The sequence below is a fragment of the Callorhinus ursinus genome, unplaced genomic scaffold (genome assembly GCF_003265705.2).
Source record: "Callorhinus ursinus isolate GAN/ISIS: 27379988/994484 unplaced genomic scaffold, GSC_fseal_2.0 scaffold12, whole genome shotgun sequence".
Lineage (NCBI taxonomy): Eukaryota > Metazoa > Chordata > Mammalia > Carnivora > Otariidae > Callorhinus > Callorhinus ursinus.
Genome location: NW_027397074.1, coordinates 54,382,207 through 54,394,512, shown reverse-complemented (window position 1 = coordinate 54,394,512; position 12,306 = coordinate 54,382,207). Strand labels below are relative to the sequence as shown.

The following is a 12,306-nucleotide window of genomic DNA, read 5'->3' as shown; positions in this document are numbered from 1 at the left end:
TCTAGTAACAAAGGAGAGGCTGCACTCAGAGGACAGGGGAAGTCTTTGGTGGATCAGTGTCCCTTCGGAGGCATGAGGAAATGGGCTTGAGACTGCAGGCAGGGAGATGAGCCAGGGGCCAGAGAAAGGGACAGGGTTGCGGAAGATGTGGATGTGCATAAACTGAGCTATAGGATTGGGAATATCAGGAGGTTGTTTTTTGTTTTATATATATATTTATATATATATTTAATATATGTGTATATTTATATATATGTCCATATATATATGGATATATATATATATATAAAGAAATCAAACTAGTTGACATTATATGCTACAAATGTCTCCTTTGGCTTGCATTTAAAATTGGTTATTGAAAAATTCGGTGACAGAAGTACTCCCGGTGCTTCTGTTTTCCATAGGCTGTAAGCTCCGCATGTGTGTACTCATTCATATCTTCCCTGTGTGGATATGTGCCAATTAATCTACAACAGACTATAAATTATATGGGCCAATGAAAATGACATCGTTCACTGGCTGACTACTTCCCTTATAACTTTCATTACTTTGTTTCCTGATGTATCCTAAGGCTTCATTAATTAAAGCTGTAAATTTGTTTCACGACTAATCTATTACTGTATTTCATTCTCATCAGAGAATTTATTTAATAGGACCTAAGTGGCACAAATGGGTACTTAGCTTAGTACAGGGCTGCTCATGCATGCATGCTGCTGGCTTGGGCTTTTATTTGAGAAAATAGCAGCAGGGTAGTACTCCTGGAAAGTCTTATTCTGGTGATTCAATTCCAAAAGTCTTTTCATAGTAGTTAAATTCAGATAAAATTTATTTTCTGTCGGTACCTTATTCGCATTCTTTCCTGAAGTTATGTATTTTTCCTACCATCATACATGGTAGGAAATACATACAGTCTTCATTTTCTTTGAAATGCCTCATTTCCATGTAAATTTTATGTTGCCCACAATCACCTTCTTTTTTAGTATTATCATCATAATTCTGTCATTTATGAAAAAGATAAGTAGTGAATATTATTGGTGGGACACAGGTTTTTTTAAATGTGAATTCATACAGAACTATGAAGTATGTCTGAATGTATCTCCGTCCTCAAGACACATGTCTTCCTATGTCTGGTACGGGCACCACTATATAGTTTATAAATGGCCCAGCTCTGGTGTCAGAGAGCCTGGGTTCAAATCCTGGGTTTTTTGTTTTGTTTTGTTTTTAATTCAGTAGCTGAATCAGCCTGGGTGAGTTAATTCATTTTTCTTATGGCTGTTAATTATCTGCTAAATGAAGATGATAATAACACTTTCCTCTCAGGATTATATGAGGATTAAATGGGATAATAGATACACTTCGTAGTGTAATGCTTGATACCTGGTAATTGGTCAGTAAATGGTAGCTCTAAAGATTACGATTTTCAAAAACCCAAATAGGAAATATACTTTAACATAACCAGAATAGTATTTGGTCTTGAATTCTTACATCTTATAAGGAATTATTGTTGATTTTTTTAGGTACAAGTTATTATAGTCTAGGTAAGATTCAGAGAGACTAGTGTACCAGTAAACAGATAGAATGGCATCAGGGTTATGATTTGTTTTAAAATACTTCAGCAACAAGAAGAAAAAAAAAGAGAAACAAAGAATAAAAGGATAGGTGGAGCCATATAGTGGAGCTAATTTAATGGTTGTGGGTTCCCTGTGGTAGGTATATGGGTTCTTGTTTTAACTTTTATCAATATATAGTGTGTATGGTTAATGAGTTACCTGCTTCAGATGTTTTCTGCACATAGGCAAAAAAGCAATGAAGAAGAAGACTGGTTTATTAATCCGGTCTAGTCACTAGTTGCATGGATGGTCTTGGATCCATTCTGCCTTACGGTAATATTCCTGGGTTTATATAAACTGACAATAATATCCCTGATAATGGATTTGGCACAACTTGAGAGGAATGTTTTCCTAAGGTCTAGGACATTCAGTATTTTATAATATGTGCATTATAACACTACCTTTAAAGCATAAGCTTTGACTTATATATAAAGCAAAGTGTAGCAGCTTTTAGCAGATGAATAAAGATTCTGTGAAAGGAAATACCTTACGTGCTCAAGCAAACTCCTGTGTCTTCATTAGCACCAGCTTCCCAGAAACTCTGAATTAGTACAGGTGTGGCCTCTCAAAAGTGAAGGAATGCAACAGTTCTGTGAATGACAGATTACCTCTGCCCATTCAGTTGTTCCTTCATTCCCTCATGACACAGGCTACCTGGGAGCATCTGTTGTGTGCTAGCAGAATGAGACCTTACTGGAGATTCAAAGGCGAATCCTGGAGCAAATGGCAGAAGGGATCGAGGATGCAGGGGAAGGAATCTACTTTGGGAGGAAGGGAGGTGAGGGCAGTGAAATGGACAGAAAATGTTGAGATGGAGAGACTGGGTTTGTGACCTTGATCTTGTATAGGTAAGGCTGGGAAGCAAGATCTGCTGTCACTGGAGAGCGAAAGAGAGAGTGAAGTGGGGGCCGAAAGTGATTTACAGGAACATGGTGAGCAGACGCTGAGCAGAAGTGTGATAGGAAGTGCGTTAGTGAGGAGTAATAGAGTTGCTGTGTGTGGTGAGGCCCCTCGGAAGAGAGACATCTGAAAGGGGTAGTGAATCCTGGCTCCCAAGTTACACAGCTAATTCCAGGGGGTGCTCAGGAAGTCGGGGTCCAAAGCAGGTGCTGACGAGATGGAAATTGAAGCATCAGAGTTGGAAAAGAAAGAAAAGATTGGGAATCTAGCATCATGATGAGGAGAAGCAAAGAAATGACAGCCGTAGCTTCTGATAGGTCTCTTCCGAGGCAGATGTGATCTAATAATAGTCTTTTCATTTTTTAAAGGAAATTAAAGAAGTGGTGTTTTATTTTGTTTTTACAGGTACTGGGAAAATTTTTCAAGAGCTTATAGAAGGCAGCTGTCAGAGAGAATGGTTACTCAGCCCAGACTAGGGAAAATGTGTGTCTGTGTTGTGTGCTTTGTAGTACATTGTACGTATTGTACATAACACAGTTAAGAGGGCGGATCAGAAATTTTACTTCTCCGAGCACTGTGCTAGAATTCCTCATTTCATACATCATTTGCAACTGATTGGAGTGTGATCACATGAGTTCAGCATTGATATTTTTATCATAAATGAAGAGCATTTACGGTTTGTGAATGCTGAAAGATAGCTGGCAGAACTCTTCTTAGAGTTTTGGGTTACGAAGTTAACTCAAAATTGTAACCTCTCCAAAGCACGGCAACAATGTAGAGACAAAGTCTGGCCATACATGCAGGGAGCACAACTCTGCTTGAGAACAAAAATAGATGAAGAAGGCGTTCAGAGCTCCTCCTTGGATTGTGGCGACATGAGCTATGCCGTATGGCCCCGAGTGTTTCCTGCTGTGTCTAGACGTGCTGGCACGCATTTTACTGTGGGTGTCTGCCCACCAGTGACCCACAGTGACCTCCCTTGGGGCCTCCTGTTTAAAGGTGCCACCGCTTCCCGCTCTCCCTCTTCTTTCCCATCACTTAATTCTTCCAGCAGGTGCGTGAAAATTGCGACCGTCGCCACTTTGGAATTAATCAGATTTTGTGGTTTGCTTCCCCTTTGGTCACACTTCTGTGTCACATATCAAAAAAAAACAACAACAAATAATCGCTTTGGAGATGTGGTGATGTCTTTCATCGGGGACATTTTAAGAAACGGACCAGGAGGAAGATCTAAATTAAAACAAAAGAAGCAGAGAAATAACTTCATTCGTGCTGAGAACACACAGGGCAGAAGCCATCCACTCTTTTTATCCGTAGCATTTTAAGAGCCTTACAGTTGCATTTATTTTTCAAATTGCAAATTAATACATGATTGTAACGATAAGTGGCTGGAAATTCAAGGTGGCAGAAAACTGAAAACTCAAGAGTCCGTGGATTCAGAACTGGCTTTCCTCGTTCTTAGCTCTCCCCACTCAATCTGGCTCCTTGCCTCTTCTTACTTAGACAGTGCGGTCTTGGAGACTATGACCAGAAGGTCCTTTTACCCCCTTTCCTGTGTTTTGAAAGACGACCAGGTTGGTGTTCTTCTCACCAAGAAGCTGGTCATCTCTTTCTTGCTCTGCGCTCTGTTTGCTGCTTGTAGGGAATTCAGATTTCGTTTTCCTAAGTTCCCCACTGAAGAAGTTACAGTCACACTGAGCAACCCATCTCTCAAGGACTGCTTTGGTATTCGGTGCCATTTCTGTTGTAAGACGGTTGAGCACTGACAAAGGAATAATGAATGATAGGGTCCTCGTTGGCTCCTATTCTGAAGAGAAGACTTTATCCCCTCATCATCTTTTTGTGTCCACTGGGTGGCCATTGCCGGTTATAGGAAGCTTATAAGTCTTTTGTTGTTGTTGGGGCAACACATTGTAAGATCATGCCATTACTGTCTTCATTTTTGTTGTCATCCTTCTACTGTGGTGGGGATGTGCTTATCAGTGAGCGGGAGAACTCAAGGTGTTGAGGGCTTCCGGAGTGTTGATGGAGTTATTTCGTGTTACTCTGTGTGCATCAGAAGCACACAGTCGGACCTGTCCCTATGGAGCATCATTTGCAAAATCTGTCATGCTAAAAAATGTGAATAAAAATTGGCAGACACATATACAGTGCCTTTTCCTCAGTATTTCTATTTAGAGATTTTTGACAGCAAGTTAAACAGAGACTAGGTCTTCTTTTTATTTCCATTGAGCATGATTCCACACTGTGGCTGTTGAGTCATTGATGTTCATTCATTTGAGCAAACAATTACTGCTGTCCTCCTCAGAGCCAGGCACTGATCTGGGCAAGTGGGGACACATCAATGAATAATACAGGGAAAAAAAAATCCCTGTCCTTCCAGAACTTGGATTCTAATGCTACTGAAAATACTCTTAAGCTTTAAGTCAAGAAGTATTTTTAAAGATAGTTTCTATACCATCTCTTTGTATTTTAACCAATGTAGTGTTTCCATTTCACGAAAATATTTGCAGTGTCTAAAGCAAGGTGTTTTAACTTTTTTGGTGCCTTCGGCTCCCTTCTCAAACTTATGGAAACTATAACCTCTATGGAAAGTAATGTACCTGTTCTTATACACATTAACATTTGTCTATCAGTTTAGACACTTTGTAGCTGTCTTGTTTTTCTTTAAAAAAAAAAATCATTTGACCTTTAAAAAGCCCAATTGCATGTGTCATTTAGCTAAATAAATAGTATTTAATAATGATTTAGATAGTTTTCAGTTTTTAAACTTGTAATGAATACAAAGAATCTGCCAGTAAATTGTTGAAAGGAAATTTGATTTTTGGTTATTTTCTTTTAAAAAATAGAACATCTTTTTGAGATAATAAATGCATGAAAGACGTGTTGCACTTAGTGGTTTTATAGGGCTTGACTTCCAGTTTTATTATTTATAATGTTTTCATTTAAGATTTCCTTTCAAGGAACTGCATGCTTCAATCCAGATTATATTTAAGCTCAGGGATGCTCTATTTTCAAGATTTCTTATTACAAGTGCTTTCCCTAACAAAGAGGCGTTGTTAGAAAGGTCAGAATAATTACCGTGCATGGACCAGAGTGTTTCCTCCCTCACGGTGTGTCAAAGATACAGTATCTATAATGATCAAATTATGTAAATTCCCAGAAGAATAAGCATAAGATGTTCTGCCTATATAGGCCTTCTTATTTCATGGTTCCTGTTGCTATTGACCAGGTCCTATCATTGCCTACTATTTGTTACTTCTCTGAGAAACTTGTTTTCTAGTGAAATTTTTAATGAGTTCTCTAGAGATGGTACAAGCAAGTATTTCCCTGAGTTTCCCAAATGGTATAGTTATTTCTAAGGATATTACTTGAATTCAACATTGGGATTTCTGGGGTCTCAATTCTTTTGAACTTATAGTCATTACTGTTTTTCTCAAATCAGTCAACGTTGATCATTTTTTAAAATTCATCAGTCAGTGATGCATAGCACAGGCAATGTAAAATGGCAGGTGATATGTATATCACTTATTTATAACTTTAAAAAGCATGGAATTTCTTTTTTCATTGAGTTACACTTTTCTAGAAAGAGTTTTGATTCAGATAGCTTTATTCTCTGAAAAGAAAAATAGCATGAAGTCCTTTTCAGTCATCTTAAGTAGTAAGAAAGAATCAGCATGATGTTCAGAATTGGCAATAGAGTTGACTATAGTTTAAAAAATTATCTCCCCTTGTATCATTCAACTGAAAAATCCTTTGCTGTCCTGACAAAGCCATCACATTAGTTGGTTGCTTAGTCCCTCACCCTCAGATATTTTTAGGGTAAATCTGGGCATGGATATTAATATTAAAAACAGAAAACTCAATCTGTCTACTCTTTAGGTGAATTCCAAAAACCTTGGTAGCGACAGTCACTCTCTTTCCATTTCCCTATAATCAGAAAAAAGCTCATGACCCTAATGTTGCTTCAGTTTTTAAAATTAGAAAGCACATTAATAGCTTCATTTAGGAAGTCTTGCTTGAGGAGTTGTTTCATTTATTGCCAAGGAGAAACTGTCCCTTGTCTGGTGATGTGGTTGGGAGAAGAAAAGCAAAAAGTCTTTGGCCTGAAGGTACCAGGCATGCATTGCCTGTTTTCTGGTATATATGACTCTTGTAAAAGACAGCCAGCAATTCTAACTTGTTGGGTATTTGGGTCAAAACAGTGGTCCTTAAACATGACTGGGCTTTTATACATTCAGGGAGCTTTTAGGTCCATCCTGACCTAGTAAGTCAGGATGTCCAGGTTAGGGCCCGGGTTTTGTACAGCTCCCAAGAGCATGTTATGCACACCTGGGTTAGGAGCCCCCGGATGAGAAGGTGGGCAAGTATCTTTGTTTCCCACCGAGCATTCCTGTCATCTTTCCTCTGTACCACAGTGAGCACTGAAGCCCTTGGTCCAGTGGCCAGCCCAGCCTCCACCCACGTCCCCAGAGTCTTGCCTGAATGGTGATAGCACCGGCTCATGGGGGGCGTTAGTCCACATTTGGAAAGTTGCTTGAGCCTTCCTGTTTTGGGTTGTCCTTTGCCACTTGTTCTAGGAAAGAACATGGTAACGGTCCCCTTCAGACTGTTGGCAATATCTTATACTGTTCATCAGTCAGAAAGCATTTGAGAAAATGAAGAAGTAGTGAAACAGAAGCATGAAATCACCCTATGTTTGCATTCTCCTCCCTTGTGGGTAGAGGCTCTGGAATGATCATGCACAGCTAAGCTGTGCCCCTAGGTCTTCCCACTCTTGCCTTCGACCTCTCACTCCCACTGTTTCTGCCTTGGCTCCTGGTTTGTCTCCCTTCACTTCTGCTCATCGTAGAGTAGATATTAATTGTTATCCTTACACACAGCAAAGTTAACTTTGAAATAAGTGACCCTGCATTTTCAAAGGCACTACTACGTGTAGTAGTTTTTGGTCAAATGGTTTCATAAAGTATGAGTGTAAAAGAACCAGACAGTTCTGATTAGTTTCCCGGAACATGAGCATCTAAGTGTTTTCTCTGTTCTGTTCTGTTACTGTTACTCTTGGGGATCCTACATTTGTTTCAGTGATTTAACTGTTTTGGAAATATTCTTTGTAATATTTTGTAGATGGATCAGTCTAGGCTACTAATCTTTCACATCACATGTTTCAACCCAAGATATTCCCCACTCACATATTTTTGGATGAAGTACAGGTTGTGTAATTTTCACGTAATCTGAAATCACCGGGCAGTTTTGCTTCTTACAAGATGGGAACTATAGAGAGGTAAACATGAATCCATACAGAGAAATAGAAAAGTCTCCTTGGCGTTGGCCATTCCTAACTTTAGATGCATTGCTCTTTGAAGCCAACTGCTTATCCTAGGAACACCCTATGGGAGAGCCACTTGATAGGATGACTCAGAAGGCTGGGAGCACCCTCCCACATCTGGCCTGCAGACCTCCAAGACCCAAGGCAAGGCCTTTCCTACAGAAGGGTGACTGCTTCTCAGTGGCTATGACAGGCAGAGGGGCAAGAATACCAGAGCATCATGTCCTGCTGAGAATGGGAACAGAAGACATCAGAGGGCTTCACATCCCTATTGTACACCCCACATTATCTGATCACTGGTAAGAACTTTTCTATCAAACTCTGCTATGGAAATACACTCTTGATTATCAGAGATCTTTTTGAGTATGTTGGAATGCAGTAGCACAGCTGAGCAGGTGCACAGACGTAAACTCCCTAAACACAGATGCGTTTGTGGCTTGCTTCATTCATTCATTCATTCATTCATTTTCACTTTCATGTGTTTTCATTATTATTTGTTATTTTATTGAAAATATTCACAATAAAAACCCTTCATTCACGTGACATGGTTAGTCTTGCTCTCCTTAGTTCAAGGTAATCTGTTCTTTTAAATACAGCTTAGCATTGTGGTTGAGAGCTGAGACTCTGGAGTCAGGCCCTGAATAATTGATGTCCTGGCTCCACCCTTGCTGATCATGTAAGTTTGGCCGATTTACCTAATGTCTCCAAGCCCCAGATTTCTCATATGGAAAGTAGGGATGGAGGTGGTTCCTACCATGTAGGGCGGTTGTGAGAAGTAAGTGAGAAAATCCATGTGAAGTGTAAATCGTGGTGCCTAGCACAGGGTAATATTTACCTGTACTATTTTTCCCCTGGGGCCATCCTGGAGATGCTTATTTATGCTTTTATTTCATCATCTTGGTTTCCTTAAATCCTTGTTAGAGGAAGGCAAGTCATAGATAATAAATAATTATGGTTTTTTATTCTTTCTTTCCAAAGAAAGAATCTGTCTTTGTTGATTTATAATATAGAATGATTTATAATGGCTCACACACAGAATTCAGGTGGACACTAAATTTCTCTGACAGTGAAATTTCCTCTGGGAGAACATGGCAGTATATGGAAAAGTCAGATGAGGACTTTTTTTTCCCCCTTTGCTGGTAATATCAACTCACATTTCTCAGTGTTTCTGGAATTGTTTCTATTTGCTTATTCATTCTTTGATGATAAGGAAGGACACAGTATTCTCATTTGGAAATATGTGATGTCACTGTAGGTTTTTCCATTACTGTATGTTTAATATAATAAAGATATAAAATGTGCATGGGGACAAGGTTAAAAGCATGATCTAGAATCTGGGGGTGCCATGAAGTTAATTAGGTGACTCTCACATCTGGTGGGGAGGCGCCATTGATTGAAATGTCTCTTTGGAGAATTTCATGCATTTCTCACCATAAAGTAAAGGACATTATGGGGACGAGAGGGAAACTTAGGGAGGCAAATAAAGCTCCCCAGTTATCTGGATTGTGTTGTATTTTTTTTCCTAAAAGATTGTATTTGTTCGGTCTTTAATTAAACACTGAGGCAGTACCAAGTCATTGGCTAGCAGCTGGGGACATAAAGGTTAAGGATGATCACCCTGTACTCTAGTTACTCACAATGTATTAGCAAGAAACACACACACACGTTATGATTAGGAAAAAAATGTAAACGACATAATTGAGGTATTCACATCTTATCATAGGACACTTTTTAAAAAGCTCACAAAAACTATTTTTGTTTTCTAATCGTAGACATCACCCTTTTCCTTACAGTAGAGTCTCGAAAATGCCTTTGTGCATGGCCACAAAAGTTTGTGAGAGAATTCTAGAAGATATACCAGAGTGAAATGTCAGTGATTTGTTTGGTTTTTCTCCCCCCAGCTTTGAAGGCATACATTTTGGTATTCTCCAAACTAGGGGTGAGGGGATATTTATTTGTAATTCGAAGAGTCTGAAATGTGTTGCTATAGGTCTTCTGCTTACCTCTGAAACCATTTGCTGGTTAAATAGTTGCTGCGTCACCAAAGCTGAAGAGAACTTGTTTTGAGTTTGTATAATAACTTGTCACTAAGTGAATAAAAAAGATTTTTTTTTTAAATTGGCCACAAAGGTTTTCTTTTTCCTTTTAATAGAAGTCTGGTTTTTAAAAAAATTGCACATGAGTTATTTTTCCATAGTACCCATCGTCAGTCTATTTTTATCTTCCCCTTAAGGCATGCTTAAGCGAGGGGATATGTCATTGGCTTAGTACATATTGATATTCTTTCTGAAACAGGATATGATATAGTATAATACTTGCATAACAGGATTCTGTCTAGACTGGTGAAATTAAAATAGTGACAGAGCAAAAGGAATCTCTTTCTGAAATAGAATACTTTAGGAAACATTGCTTTACCAGAATATTGATGAAACTTGCAAATATGGAGGGGCATTTTATATCAGTATTAAAGGTAAGGTGTTAATATCTAGAACGCTTTGTTGACTTTTGGATATTCATCTTACTGGTATTCATTATTTTAGACTGGTCTGTCGGAAGATAAAGTGAAATTTGTTTTAAACATTCCAGTAGGGATAAAAAGGAGCCTCAAACATAAGTGCATCTCAAAAAAAATGTAAAAATATAAAGTAGTGCATGCTGTCCGTGATACAGAAGATGGGAAAATGGTCACACTGCTTGTGTTTGGGGCTAAAATATAATCAATAAACGTTTTTTGATGCATAAGAAGCAAAACCAAATACCAATCTTAAATCTCAGGAGTTTTGATTAACTAAAGCCAGGTTCTTAAATCATTTTGGAGCTCTGCATTTGTTTAATAAAATAATTTATTTCCCAATTTATTTCTCTAGGTATGTTTCCTTGAGCAAACTACCAAGGAACTATTTTAAGCCAGGGACTGCTGTGAAATCTGCTAAACCAGATTTCCACTTCTTTCATTCCCGTGAGGCCAGGAAGGGTGTGGGGAGAGAGTGACCCTGTACTCTTAGGACCAGGCTTGACTGATTCAGTGGGTGTCCCAAGCAGATGAATGACTTCTCTCTTATCTCAACGTTCTGGAAATATTTGCTCTTTATTTCTATAAAACAGAGAAAAAATTTACCTTATAGTATTCATATGAAGTGCAAAGGTTTTGAATTAACACATGGGATAGAATCAATACTCAGCCATGTACCAGGTCTGTGATCTTGGGCAAAACTATTTACTATTTCTCAGTTTTCCCATCTATAAAATGGGCATAATAGTAGTACTGTCTTTATAAGGGCATAGCGAGGATCAATTCCTGTAAAGTCCTTAGCAGAGTGGCCATCAAATGGTGAATTCTTTCAAAAATAGTATTACCTAGTATGATTATTTAAGTATAATTCATTTATCTGAAGGTGAATTTTTATACATTTCCTTTAAGCATATCTGAAATTTGAAAAAATAGTGAATTTTCTTCCACTGTGAAGAAAGCTTACAGTCCTTCTCCTTGAATTATAGTAAGTGACAATTGGGTAATATCAATTTAACTCTGCATCCTCGGTTGGATCTCTCATTCCCAGCCCCACCTTCAGAATTATATCATGTGGGAACTTTAGCTTCATCTGAGAATCCTTGCAGCAATTTATATTCTCTTCATTCAGACCTCATCAGTCACCACTTTGGAAAACTACCCAAAAAACCCACAGAAAATAGGTGTGGAAATGACCCCACAGAAATGTGCATTGGTTGCCCTTTCTCATACGAGAGGGCAGGAAAAGGTATAATGTAAGAAAAAAAAAAAAAAAAACCAAGGTAAGCCAGGTAGTTGAATCTGTTACATGTATCTATCTAGATTTAAATCACAAAAGAGAATAAAAATGTTCCAAAAACAGTCATAAATTCTTATCCATATGCTTCTTTAGAGATGTGGTTATGGCTCTCATTTCTTCCCCTGTATGAGAGAAGGGAGATTTGGGTTGACAGAGCCATTATTTAAGGCAAGGATCGAGTGGTGAATAAGCATGGAGATAGAGTTGGTAGTTCTGAGCCTCACTAATGCCCTACACTCTCTTTCCCTGCTTGGTCCCCAGGCTGAAGCTCCTCTAACCAAGGCCACACTGTGTGCTAATACCCCAGTACTGCATTCTGTGGATGTTGGCTGTGTGTTCTTTGCCCGAGGCAGGCAGCCATTTGATTCTGTCATAGGCACCAGGATATTGAAATTCAGAAGCTCATGGTTGCTGGTACATTAATTTTCCTTGGGCTGATATTCTTTCTATTTTACTTTTTTTTTTTTTTTTTTTTAGATTTTAGTTATTTATTTGACAGAGAGAGACACAGTGAGAGAGGGAACACAAGCAGAGGGAGTGGGAGAGGGAGAAGCAGGCCCCCCGCTGAGCAGGGAGCCCGATGCAGGGCTCAATCCCAGGACCCTGGGACCACGACCTGAGCCGAAGGCGGATGCTCAACGACTGAGCCACCCAGGCACCC

The 12,306-nt window shown here is 38.9% G+C and overlaps 1 protein-coding gene across 1 annotated transcript in view; it reads left to right on the top strand.

Annotated features, from left to right (window-relative positions):
- Positions 1-12,306, top strand: part of DOCK4 (dedicator of cytokinesis 4) — a 422,501-nt gene that overhangs the window by 215,862 nt on the left and 194,333 nt on the right. The window lies entirely within an intron of this gene.